This window comes from Phyllostomus hastatus, unplaced genomic scaffold, assembly GCF_019186645.2.
Source record: "Phyllostomus hastatus isolate PE091 unplaced genomic scaffold, TTU_PhHast_1.1 phas_contig_40, whole genome shotgun sequence".
Taxonomy (NCBI): domain Eukaryota; kingdom Metazoa; phylum Chordata; class Mammalia; order Chiroptera; family Phyllostomidae; genus Phyllostomus; species Phyllostomus hastatus.
In genome coordinates, this window is record NW_025333872.1 from 43,775,607 (window position 1) to 43,790,338 (window position 14,732).

Consider the following 14,732-nt stretch of genomic DNA (forward strand, 5'->3'; position numbering starts at 1 on the left):
CTCAGTTTTATTGCATTTTTACTCATAAGCTATACAATCAATTTTATTACACTTATACTGTGTTACTTTCTTTTTGAATAGAAAAATTACACAAATAAATATAAAAGTTTAATTAATTAAAAAAATTTTTGAGTATGTATATCCCCATTGGTGTTACAAATGAAGTAGCTATGATTGGAGAGATAAGGAGGATTCTCAGAAGCATTTTGTTTTGAAATCTAATAGGAAAATAGAAGGCTCAGTATTTAATGCTAATGGTATATTTATCACTTATGCTTTTATACCAACAGTATATGTACACATGAGGACTGTATAGAACACATTCAGCCATGTAGTATGAAAAATAGAGATATTTATTGAAGAAGATACGAGATACAGGAAACATTGTACATAGGACAATGATACCTCAGTCCCCTTCAAAGTAGACACCTTGGGACCTCACACAGTTCTCTCAGTTACCATCAGCGGCCCCATTGTATTTTCCTGAATCTCACTGATGGTCTGAAATCTCTTCCCTTTCAAAGGTGATTTTAGTTTTAGGAAAAACCAGAAGTCACAGGGCACCAAATCTGGGCCCTAGGGGGGCTGAGTCACCTGGAGATTTGCTGTTTCACTGAAACACTCTGCATGAGACATGATAAATGAGTGGTTGCATTGTCATGATGAAGCCGCCAATCACCAGTTGCCCAAAGCTATGGCCTTCTGAATCATGGGAAACTCTGTGGAAAAATGTTCAAGCTCAACACAAAATTTGATACAGATTCATTGTTGTACTTGTTCAGTCATTGTGAGCACAATGACCACACAGTACACATGGTCACACAACAGGGTCTACCGCCCCTACTGTCTAGTACAATGAAGTCATCATTGCTTATGCATGTACATTCCAGTCCATTCTTCTTGGCTACCAGGTTGCATTTATGTTGGGTAAACCGTTATTGTGGTATTAACAATGGTTGGATTTTTTCTGGAAACACCTTGAATATATAAAATGTTTAGAGAGAAAAACACCAGCATGTTTCAGCTCCCTCCTCAGCAGAATCACAACAGTCACTTCTTATCATCAATGGTCTGAGTCAAAGAAGACAGAAGGTAGCATCTTTGTAGGAGTCATTCTAGACCATTATGTTTTAGCAGACAAGCTGGTGCACAAGTTCTGCTATGAAAAAAGTATAAAAGCTTCAGGCCCTAGATGGGGAATTAACAGGTAGAAGTTGGGAAACATTAGAGAGCAATTCTCTGAACCACATCACGCAGGTTTTGAGGAGAAGCGTGAGCAAGTTTTGTGAGGAATGATGATCAGAGGAAAAGGCAGGGTAGCAAGTATGAATGAGTTAGTGAATTTAACCTATAGCTAAACTTTTTAAAAGTTAGTTACCTGATCCAAGCTCCATGTTTTACCTCTAGGTTTATTCAGTCTGAAAGTATCCTAAAAATCTTTGGGGGATGGCATTTTTGCCAATATTCACATGCTCAAGCAGTATCGAAAAAAAATAGTTTAATGTTACATTGGGGAAGCTAAGCACTCAAATAGGTGAGCAGGGATTAGCTGCCTTCTAATTATAAAGAGAGCTCTGAGAGCTTAATCCCCAGGAGCTATCTGCTCCAGTGTTTTTAATAGCCCATAATAGCTCACGCCTGCACGGAACACATATGCATGTATTTATATTTGTATTGATACATATTTCATGTATCAATTTCTATTCCCTAGCTAGAATTTGTGCTGCGAATTACTATAGTACTCTTTTGTCTAAAATGTAATTATCTAATTATGTGTTCTGGGAGATAGCATAGCAAGACTCATGGAGCACCAATTCACAAACATTTAATTTTTGTTTTTAATAAGAGGCAACGAGAAAGGGGATCTTTTTTCCCTCTGGAGGGGGACACAGTACTTATGCCTAAGTGGTACTTTCAGAATTGGAATTTTCCTTGCCAGCCCCTCTGGGCATCTCCTTAAGCGTTTCTGTAATGCAGGACAGTGTTGCCCTCTGATAGGACCCTCAAAGAAGTGCTGTTAGTAAATCACAGACTAAGAAGTCATGCAACGTGAACCTAAACTAAGGATGTGACATCAATAATGCTATCAAGATGTGGCCTTTAATTTTTTTAAGGATAATAAAAACCCCTGTGAAGTGTCCTCTCTTTCAGGTTCACTAAATTAGTAGTAGTATGATCCAGCAATATTCATCCAAATAATTTGGTAGAATCAAAGGAATTGGTGGAAACTTACATGACTGGCCAGCAATGATTAAAAAAAGATAAAAATGGGCTCCATGAAGGCATGCTTTCCCTTCTCACTCTCAGTGGGCTCTAGTCACTGGTACTGTGAGAGGCTGACTGGTGTATGTCTCTTTTGATAATAAATGCTCCATTAAAGGCCTGTTTTGGCAATCTGATAGTTAAATGAAAACCCTTTTAAAGTTGGTGTATCTAATACTAAATGTGATGTTTTCTGGTTGGCACACACTTATCACTTCATTTCCCAGTACAGTAAACAACTTGTAACTCACCGGTTGGTTTGATTGACAGCAGCCTTGGGCATTTCTTAGCATTCATGTTCTGTACTGCGTGGAGTCAAACTTCAGTGGTAATTGGCTTCAACAACAACAACAATAATAGAAATAATAATAATTCCAGAGCTAATTTAAAGACTTAAAGAGAAGTAAGTCAAATATGAGGACAATAAATTATGAGAATTTCTCATTTAAGTAAGTAACAGGTTTAATAGCTTTCTCTAAGTACTGAGATCATTCAGTTGAACATCTGCTTTCCAGCTGTGCATATTGATATATTACCAGGTTTTTATTCCCTTCTACTTAAATGTATCCGTAAGTTTTTAAGAGTTGCGCTACCTGACTTTTTGACAAAGCCTTGATTGTGAAAGATATAAAAATGTCAAAAATTCTGTAGGTCATATTATACTCAGGATATTATTTTTCAATTTACTCCAAAGACAGATGTCCATGAACAATTAAACCATTGTCCAATCACACCTTGCTCCAGCTGGGGTCAGAGAATTAAAGAGAAATAAGTCCTCGTAATTTACTTATTGCTAGAGTTTCTATAGTTTTTTTGTTAATAGATTCTAATTAAATATTTCTATCAGTGGAAAAGGCATATTGTGCATTGCTTAAACTTGTGAAGTTGGCTTTTTGATATTAAATTTAATATTTCTTGTCTAATAATAATTCGTATATTGAGCAACTACTTTCAGAAAAATCCCATTAGATGGAGATTAGATTCTTTTAAGCTTACTAAATCCCAGCTCAGTTATTAGAAAGTTTAGTCATAAAGTACCATGCTGAAACAATCTGTACTAAAGAAAGAGAGTGAGAGAGAGACCTGCTAATTGAAATGTATATAACCCAATATCATGTCTAATAGGGCAATATGAAATGTGTTCTCCTCTTTTGACAAAAAAAAAATCCCAAATAAGATGTGATCTTCTTCCAATCAGCCTTTATTGTTATTGTTATCATAGCAACTAAATAGCTCAGAGTTGCAACCTAAACAAGGGACCAAATAACATGACCTTAAGAGTCCTTGCATTATCAGTACTCATAAGATAGTAATGCAAAAACTCTCAAGTCATACCCACAAAGGAAAAGCCTTTATTCTCTCTTTCTCTGATCAAAAGCATGGTTAATAAAAGCATGTCTCTATGCTCTAGGCTGTATGGATTGAACAGCTTACGATGAGAGGAGATGCGACCTGATGGGACTGTGTACCATCCCCGCCCCAGGACTCACCTCACCCCTGGCAGTCAGCCAGCGGGCAATGCAACGCACAACTGAAGGTGAAATTTATTGATTGATTGGTTTAATTTATTAAATGACACTGAAGAAACATGGGTTGCTTTTTTTCCTTAACAACGTATGTAATTAGGAGAATACCGAGTAGGACAGACTCGTACCACTCCAAGTGAGGTCTAGGAGTATCAGACACTTGAGCCGCCACAAAGCTTCAGATTCTTAAAAGAATGCTGTGACTGGTGAGATGTTCTTAAAAATTCTCCACTTTATTTTTATTCAGAGAGCAACAAATCTTTGTGCACCTAAACACTTTAGGTGTACCTCAGAGTAAGGTTAATGCTAGTTATGACAATACTAAGATTAATAACAGTTAATAGTTCTTGCATACTTTATAATGTGCCGCTTACCATGTAGTCTGTCTTTTAATTCACACTATTGTTATTCCCATATTACAGATGAGCAAATTGATTCACAGAGAGAATAGGTGACTTCCTAAGTTTAGGAAGAAAGATAGCTAGGATTTGAATTCCCACCCTCTGACTCAAAAATACATTCTCAACCCCTAGTAACTGTTCAAAACTTTTTGTGTTATGCCTAGAAGGCCCAATACTGTGGCTTAAAATACAAATCAATATATATTTCTTGACCTCCTTTCATTCTTATGTATTGGGTGTGCTAACTTTTCTATTATGATTGTACCTTCTTCATGTTAAATTTATATCTATTTTAAGCTTTGTGTCTTTACACCATACTTGGCAAGATTAACTTTGGTTACCTCCCATAAAAGTATCTTTTTAAAATAGTAGCCCCTGAACTCCTGTAGTTTATTATGTCCGTGCATTAAACACTTAACAAATCCAACCTAATATACTTCAGCAGTTTAAGGACAGCCAAAGCTCTGCTCTCCCCATGCCTCCCGAAAAGCAAGCATCCCGACAGAGAAGAGACTGTGGGCTGGATCAACTTGAAGAGCCCTGGTCAGAGGGCTTCCCAGAAAAGTTGAAGGCACTGGACTTTGGTGCTGAGCACATCCATTTGCTGCATGCACATCCATTCTTAAAGCTAGGCCAGAGCAAAGCTTGGTGTGATGGTCACTTTTATGCCCAGATATTTGACCAAACATTACTCTGGTTGTTTCTGAAGATATTTCTAGATGAAATTAATGTTTGAATTGGCAACCTGAGTAAAGCAGGCTTTCCTCACTCAAACGGGTGGGCATCAGATAAGGATTCGAAGATCTGAGTAGAACAAAAAGCCTGAGTGAGAGGGAACTCCTACCTGACTGCTCGACTTGCAACATTGGTTTCTCCTGGCCTTTGGTCCAGATTGAGACATCAGCTCTTCTTTGGTCTCAGTTCTGCCAGTTTTCTTGGAACCACTCATTGAATCCCCCACGTCTCCAACTCAAACACAGCAGATCTTGGCATCTAAAGTTCAAACCTCTCTGAAATGGGCTTCTGACCCTCAGCATGAAAACTTTAATAGTGTATTCCGCTGTCCAATGCTAACTTCCTATGCTTCTACAATCTTGCTGCAAATGTGGAGCTGCCTTCATTTTTTGCCTAGATAATTGCAGAAGCCTTCTAAATTTCTTCCCACTTTGACCTCCCTCTCATCACCTATTCCCAACACAGCAGCCAGAGTGAGCCTGTTAAAACATGTCAGACCGTCCATTTCTCTGCTAAGAACTCTCCAATGGCTGTCATCTTTCTCAGAATAAAAGTCAGTTTTACCTGGACATGTCGATACAGCTACTCACTATCTCTCCGATCCCATACCTTACTCTTTGTCCTCTCATTCTCTCTGTCATCCCTTTTATGCCTGTGCTCTTCCTGAAAAAACTCTGGACACACTCCCATCTCAAGGCCTTTGTATGTTCTTCTCCCCAAATGGGAAAGATTCCCACCCCCACTCCCCCAGTATCTTTATCATTTGTTCCTTAGCTTCATCTTGATATTTTTTCAAATATCACCGTTTCAAAGCAACCAGATGTGGCCACTCTATCTAAAATCATAGCCATCTTTAACACTCCTTGTTCCCTCTCTCTGTTTCATGCTTTCCCTCAGCATTTACCACCATCTAACATACTCTGCATTTTCCTTGTATATCTTATGTATTATCTGTCCTTCCCTAAAATGTGAGCTCTATGAAGACAGATATTTGTGCCTGTTTTGGTAACTGCTATTTCTTTAGCCACTAGAACAGTGTGTGGTGCATTTTATATGCTATATAAATGCTTGCTCTGAGAAGGATAGCAACTTAGAAATGCTATATTCACATTGCTATGTGCTGAGTGGAGTTTGTGAGCCTTAAGAAGATTGTCTTTAAAGATTTAACTTTGCAACATACTTTTTTTTCCTCATCAAGCTACTATGGTAGGACACAATCCATACTTTGAAAAAATCTAGCTGGGAATAAAAGTTACTTGAAATTGTAATGCACTTTTTTGCGGAATGACAGGGCCGGAATTGTGCTTTGAGTATATGCTTATCATTGAACACTGACTTTAGGCTCTGACTTGATTTTATTTCTTCCTACTGAATCAAAAGTTAAGTGAAGAAAGTGTGTTGGAAAAAATGCCATCATCCTCCTCTTCCCTTTTCTGAGAAGCTGAAAGTCCTTCTGGCTAACCTCCCAAGAATGCATTAGCCATTGTTACTACATAGTCTTTCATTTGCCCATAGCAAGATACGTTCATTGTAGACATTTTGTCCAATGAGTTAGGAGGTCAGTAGCAGAGGAACTGGAAAAGCCTTGTGTCCAGGACTAATGGGTCTTCACAACACTGCTCTTCTCAATCTGTCCTTCTTCTTCCTTATCTCTCCCAACCCAGTGGTGACCAAGGCCCATCAGTTTTGACTTTGAGTCATGCTCAACTGCATCACTTCCTGTTGGTTCTTACAACTTCTCTGTTCTGTCACCTGCACCACATCACAGATGAATTATTGTGACTGCTTTTCCAGGCTCTGGGTTGGTTTGGTTTCTGATCCTTTTTATATTCTACCTGCTGAAAGATGAATTAAGAATTTAACCAGTGAGAAACCTAAAAAGTTGTTGCTTCACTTCTAAAACCCCTTCCTTGCTCCCCTTCAGGACAAAATTCAAAATGCAAAGCATGGCCAAGTCTGCCCCATTATCTGGCATCTACCCCTCAAACTCTGCAGACTGAACTTTTCTGACTCATGCAGTTTTATCATCCAGACACTCTTAACTAGTTAAGGATCCTGGAAAGTGCCATGCTGAACTTGTGTGCAGGATGTCACATCCTTCAGCCAGCCCCATGGCTAGCAAGTTTCTTCTCATTATTGAAAACTCATAAACTGAGATGTCACATCCACTAATAAGGTCTCTTGACGAGGTTTTTGGCTTCTTCTCCTTTTTCAGCCCTCTTTATTCTGACTGGAATGCCAGTTTCTATGTGCCACATATGAGGTCTGTCCAGAAGGAATCCAGCCCTATAACATGAAAAATAGAAACATTTACTGAAGAACATACAGGATACAAGAAACATTGTACACAGGACAACGATGCCTCAGTCCCCTTCAAAGTAGGCACCTTGATACCTCATACAGTTCTCCCAATCACCATTAGCTGCCCTGTTGTATTTTCCTGATTCTCATTAATAGCCTGAAATCTCTTCCATTTCAAAGGTGATTTTAGTTTTGGAAAAAGCCAGAAGTCACAGGGCACCAAATCTGGGCTGTAGAGGGCTGAGTCACCTGGGTGATTTGCTGTTTCACTGAAAAACTCTGCATGAGAAGTGATCTATAAGCAGGGCATTGTCATGATGAAGCTGCCAATCACCAATTGCCCATAGGTGCAGTCTTCTGAATCCTCTGAATAGTTTCCATGGAGGAATGTTCAAGCTTAATGCAAAATTTGAGGCAGTTTTCTTGTTCTACTCACTCAGTCATTTTGAATGCTACAGCCACACAGTATGTATGCTCACTCAATGGTGCCTACTACCCCCCACTGACTAGAACAGTGAAGTCATTGTTTATGCATGTGCATTCCAGTCCACTCTCCTTGGCTACCAGGTTACATCAATGTCACACAAACTATTCACATTATATTAATAATGGCTGGACTTTTTTCCAGACAGGTCTTGTATGTCTAAAAACGAGCTAACACATACAAAATATATAATTAACTCATACAATTTAATCACAAAAATGAACAAACCATTTTAAAAATGGGCAGAAGATACGAATAGATATTTTTCCAAAGAATTATGGATAGCAAACAGGTACATGGGTAGATGCTCAACGTCATTAATCATCAGGGAAATGAAAATCAAAACCACAATGAGATATCATTTCACACCTGTTAGCATGGTTATTATCAAGAAGACACAAAATATCCCTCACTGGTGTGACTCATTTGGTTGGGCCTCATTCCACAAAGCCAAAGTTCACTGTTTCAATTTCAAGGTCAGGGCACATGCTTATGTTGTGGGTTCAGTCCCCAGTAGGGCATATGTGAGAGGCAATCAGAAATATCATGATTGATATTTCTCTTTCACATTGTTGTTTCTCTTCCACACATCCCCTCTATATTTAAAAATAAATAAATAAAATTGTTTAAAAAGACAAGAAATAACAAGTGTTGGCAAGGATATAGACAAAAGGGAACCCTTATACACTGTTGATGGGCAAGTAAATTGAAGAAACCACTATGGAAAACATTATTAAATTTCTTCAAAAAGTTAAAAAACAGAACTTTCACATAATCCAGCAATTCCACTTATTGGTATTAATGCTAGAAAAACAAAAACACTAATTGGGAAAGACATGTGCACCCCGTGTTCATTGCAACATTTTTTATAATTGCCAAGACATGAAACAACCTAAATGGTTACAGAAGAGTGAATGGATAAAGGAGACACAGTGTATATATACACAATGCAATATTATTCAGCCATAAAACAAAATGAAATCTTGCTTTTTGTGACATCATTGATAGACCTTGAGAGCATTAGGCTAAGTTAAAGAAGTCAGAGAAAAACAAACATTTTATAAATTAGTTGTTAAATGGAATCTAAGCAAGCCCACAAACAACAAACTTGAGGTAATAAAAACAGAGGGCAAATTGGTGGTTGCCAGAGGAGGGGAGTTGGGGGGTTAAAATTGGTGAAGGGGGTTAAAAAGTATGAGCTGTCAGTTATACAACAAGTTATGAGAATGAATATACAATATAATGACTATAGTTAATAATACTGTACTGCACAACTGAAGGATGTCAAGAAAGTAGATCTTAAAAGTTTTTATCACAAGAAAAATTGTAAGTACGTATAATGACAACTGCTAACTCAACCTATTGTGGAGATCATTTCACAGTATATGCAAATATTGAAACATTGCATTGCACATATGAAACTACTATAATGTTATGTGTCAATTATACCTCAATTTAAAAAAACAAACAAACATATGTGCATCTAAATCAGGCCTGCCCTACCTACTTTAGTTGAAATATAATTTTTTTTTGTAGAGCTAATCTGGAATTTAGGTTCAAGTATTATCTTAAGAGTGCAGTGTGGAGTGAGGATCTCAACATTTCAGTGCATTCTGTTCTGTAACCATAATCCCTGGGCAGGACAGAATGGAGAAAGTAGGAGGTTGGAAAGGAGACACAAGCTTTCTCCATGGGAAGCAATAGTAATAAACTGAGATACATGACCTAAGAGATGAGACCATCTCTTTCTACACTTGATCCTGAATGCAACATGCAAAATGCAGCTAAAATTCTCCCTCACATCATTTTTTGATTTTAGCACAGGAAAGATGTTTGGGTCTCAACCCACATCATGGTTTTTGAAAAGATAGTACCTTAACATTTTAGATGCTGACCCTGACATTACATTTACTGCCTTATTGGCACCAACCTCTGTTTAAAAATCTACCAACAGATGGTCAGGGTATCTTGCTATGCTTTCTAGTCCCTTGTCTATTTGTGCATCATTTGACAGGATACTTCTGAGGCAGCAAAATTTAGCTGAAGGTGTTATGGTTCATTGTTTCCAGCTATAGCTTTGACTTTGTCTACAGTTCTTTGATTCAAATTGACATATGACCCTAACCTTATTCAACCTGAGAGTCAAAAAAATAAGGATGTGACAACTCTCTAAAGTTTTCAGATCTATTGTTGTCTTCTATATTATGCATTTCCAGGGTGCTTTCATGCTTTGGTTAGCTAACAGAAATATTTTACAAGTTGATATTAAAATGAATTAAATGCATACAACTGAACAGTACTAGAGCACTGTATTTCTGTGCAATATAAAGGTTATCAAATGCATCATTATTTATTCATAGATAAATGGTGGCACATAGACTTTTATCACAGTTTTTGACAGTAGTCAATTATCTTCCTCATACTTGGAATAGTTCCATTGTAACAAGCAAGGATAATGGTGAAATTTAAAACCAAAAACAGTTTAGACTTAATATGCTATAATGTAACATTTGGTAGAATTCAATATATACCTGACTTCAGAGTTCTGGTAAAAAAAATTACAAAAATAATTTGGTAATATGGATTGCAAGGGATGAAATTTTACATTACTTGTCCTGAGAATTCTTTTTCCCTTCTGAAACATTACAAATGTGGACCCAATTTTAAGAATGAAGATGATCATCCCAGCATTGCATATAAAAGCAGAAATGAAAAATAATTTTAAATACATAATATTTGAATAAATTATAGCATATTAACACAATGAATGTTAATGCAATGAATATTATAAACCACTTACATAGTATATCTAAAATATTTTTTATTTGTTTTTATTTTTAAAGAGAGGACAAGGGAAGGAGAAAGAGATGGAGAGAAACATCAATGTGTGGTCGCCCCCTCCTGGGGACTTGGCCTGCAACCCAGGCATGTTCCCAGACTGGGAATCAAACCAGCGACCCTTTGATTCACAGGCTGCCACTCAACCCAGAGTCACATCAACGAAGGCTAAAATATTGAATAAATTGAACAGTATATATAATTTCAATCATGTGTATGTATGTGTATACACATATTCAAACAAATATAACAAAATGTCAATAATGTATCTTTGATGATGGGATTGCAGGAGCCTTTTGTTGTTGTTGAAATTGTGTCAATTTCTATAATGATACATACAATATAATTAGAAAAAAACCTACAATAGTTAAAACATGAAGCATGAAGATTTTTGTCACCCAAGAAAAATATTTTAGTTGGTAATTTTTACCATTAATAATGTTAAGGGAGAATTTTCAACCTCATTGATAGGTAGACATATCCAGAAATATTCCCTGAGTTTTACTTGCTTAAGAACAAGTCTTATGGTGATATTCTAATAACCCACAAAAGATAGTCTCTTTGCTGTTTTTTTTTAATTTAACAACTAAATGTGCACATATTTCTGTTTTGAAGTTTCCATAAAAGTTAAGCAATATTCTTAGTAATTTAATCAAGATATTATCTCAGTATCTTTTAAATGAATGGCACTTGCACTGGAGTAACTAAACTAAACTAAACTAAACTAAACTAAAATAAACCAACACACCACACTGACTAAACAAAAAACAAGCAGAGGAGATTACTATTCCTCATGAAGTATCAGAGGCAGGCATCTACTTAAACTGAAGACATTTGAATGGTAAATATTCTAGTCACAGCTGTCTCAACAAGGATTTTGCTCTGTGTAAAATACTAGCATATAGTAAAATAATTTATTGACATTGTGTTTCTTTATTTAACAAGCTAACCCATCATTTTGTTCCATTCTTTTTGTATCAATATGGAAATACTTCATTTTTATCCCTTAACTGTTTACTAATGTTTTATTGTATCTGAAGGTCTAGTTTTAACCCCATTATTACCTTATCAGATTTTTACCTCAGTGAATTTCTCAGAGAAACCAGACAGCTAAGTGACATTACAAAGGAATGCAACTTTGATGCTCGTTAAGTCTTAAGTCTTTGCTCCTTATGAAAATGCAAAAGGAACTGATTTCTTTCTTATTACATACATTTGATATGAAAGCTCAGTAATCAAATTGGTAAGGGGAAAATATGAGTCCTGAACATTTTTAAAAGTAAAACAGAGCAAAAAAGTAAACAAAGAGATTGTCCTGCACTTGAAAGTTTTACCAAAAATAATTCTTCCATTTGAAGACATGACACTATTCAAACTAAAGTCTTACTTAAAATTATAGTGTGTCAGAATAATTTTGAGGTTACTCTGGTTCATTAGTTAACAGTTTTACTTCTTTATTTTTTAAACTTTTATTTATTTATTTTTAGACAGAGGGGAAGGGAGGGAGAAAGAGAGTGGGAGAAACATCAACATGTGGTTGCCTCTCACTTGTCCCCTACTGGGGACCTAGCCCACAACCCAGGCATATGTCCTGACTGGGAATCAAACCAGCAACCCTTTGGTTCATGAGCTGGCACTCAACCCACTGAGCCACACCAGTTATGGCTAGTTAACAGTTTTAACATCATTGACACTGTCAAGCAGACTAATAATACCAGATTGACTTACCTAATTATTTGTTTCCTGATAAAGTATTTTTGTTATATTCTGAAGCAATTTCTTTCAGAATTATATAATCATAGCTATCTATAGTCTGAATCTATCAAATTTAATAAAAACAAAACAAGCATGTTAAATGACCTTAAAGGATCACATCTAGGGATATCATCAAACTCATGAAAGATATAAAGTCTGCTCAGTGACTTTAATTTTTATACCTTGTTCACAATATTCAGTGTACTTAATAAAAACATGGATTCTTGAAAAAAGATTTCCATCTCCCATTCCATTTACCAGAATATATTTGCAGAATTATGAAAGGAATATTGTTGCAAGATGGTCTTGCAACAAGATTGAGACCAATCTTGTGATGATGGCACACTGGTCTCAGATGGCCCATAAATCCCCTTTTTGAAAACATCTGCCTGTTTATAACATAAGCATGACCACAGACAGCACTTATTAAGAACATAATTGTGTCTATGTGGGTAACAGAAAATGTTTATGGTCTCTGACCCTGGTTCTTGGCACAGAGCTTCTGAGAACCTGGCAATTTTATGGGTGATAGGAATGTTTTTGTTCTAATGAGGTGACTCTGAGTGTGCCCCTGGATGGCTGTTGGATGAGAACTTGTTGCTGAATAGACCAAGTCATGGTTAGGACCTTGGAATTTTCAGGCCCTGAACCCCTCATCATCTTGAATGATAAGAGCAAGGAGTTAATGATAGATAATGTCTAAGTGATAAAATCTGCATAAAAATTCCCAAAAGTAAACAGTTGAGAAGGCGTCCTGGTTGATGAACACATCCACATACCAGGAGGGTGCAGAAGCTCTTGTGCTTGGAACGCTCCCAGACCTCCCCCTACATTGTCCTTCATTTGGCTTGTCTTCTGTATCCTTGATCATGTCTTTTAAACAGCTGGTAAAGTCAGTAAGTGTTTTCCTGAGTTTGTGAGTGACTCTAACAATTAATGAAACTCAAGAAAGGGATCATGGAAACCTCCAAATTTGTAGCCAGATTTGACTCAGTGTACTGCATGCAACATGCTATCTTGGTTCAGGATATCATCCCACACTATAGGGAAAAGAATATGGCGTCCATAGAAACTACTACTTGCTATTGGCATCTGAAGTGTGTGTGTGTGTGTGTGTGTGTGTGTGTGTGTGTGAGGGGCAGTCAGTTTCCTGGGACTGAGCCTTTAATCTGTAGTATCTTCGGGCATAGAGTGTCAGAATTGAGTCACATTGTAGGACACCTAGCTGATATTGCAGAGCTGTTTGGTGGGGGAGTAGAAACCCCACACACCTGGTGTCAGAAATGTTGTGAGTATAGTAGTAGCATGAGAGTAAAGGAGAAGCACACAAATGGAAAGACAGGTAGAAAACTGACTTTTCCTAAAACAGTCGGGCACTGCACCAGTCTGTTCACAAAGAGCTTGAAGTCTGTAACTATCCTCACTAGGAGAGGGCCAAGCACTGGCAGACCACAGGCACTGCTCCCATTCGCGTTGTTGAGAAGGAGGTGGGATGTGCAGAGGTTAGTGCCCTATGGGGTGATGGAGATGTTGGCAGTATTGGGAAACAATGGTTGCGTGATAAAGTGGCAGCTCTCTCCCATGGAAGCTTCCATATATAGAAAAAGCTGGAGGTCTTTATGGGAAACCTGAAGCAAAGGGGTGCGGTTCCTGGTCAGAAGCTATGCAGGGCTTGGAGATGGGGAAGTTCACTGAGTGAGTGGTAAGAGTCAATATACAGAAATAATGTCACCCTATATTGACACATTTCCTCCTGGACATCAAAATAAATTAGATAGATATGACACTATGTATCTCAGGGAAAAAAAGTACTTCCTCTTAAAAACGAAGTTGATGTTAATCTTTAAGAAAGCAGGAGACCCAGGTTGAAGAAATTGGGTTCGCTTTAGTATTCTGGGTCATAAGAGGCTGCAATTCTAATTAAAGTTATAGCGATCAGGAAATAAACGATTAGTCAAAAAGTACATATAAAATTCTTTAAAGATTTAATTACTATAAACAAAACAACACAGCTCTAAGTACAACATTAGATTTATAGACTATAAATCATTATCTTTCTGTTTATATGAAGAAAACAGAGTAGCCGAGCTTGACTTAGCTCCTGCAAAGCTTTTATCCCCTGATGTATAAAATTATGATAACATCCATCCTATTTAACTCATAGCTATGAGGTACAAATGAGAGAACACAATGGGAATCTAATAATACTCTTTATGTGTGTAAAAAAGATGATAATCACTCAGAATACTATAAATTCATTTGCCATAGGTGAACTTGGAAATGACATTCATACGGTGAAAAAGAAAGGTTGAAGAGTCATTGTGCTTTAATGCTTTTGGTGATGATGGTGATGATGATGATGATGAAGGAAATGGTTTTTCTTTAGACATTATCACTAATTAAATAATGCATATTTTATTTTAATTATTA

At 37.0% G+C, this 14,732-nt stretch overlaps 1 long non-coding RNA gene across 1 annotated transcript in view; it reads left to right on the top strand.

Moving 5' to 3' along the window:
* LOC123821291 overlaps positions 1–3,791 on the top strand; it is a 49,487-nt gene extending 45,696 nt beyond the window's left edge. The window contains exon 3 of the long non-coding RNA XR_006786100.1: positions 3,674–3,791. This is a non-coding gene — a long non-coding RNA (uncharacterized LOC123821291). The remainder of the gene's footprint in view (positions 1–3,673) is intronic.
* The last annotated feature ends 10,941 nt before the right edge of the window (positions 3,792–14,732 follow it).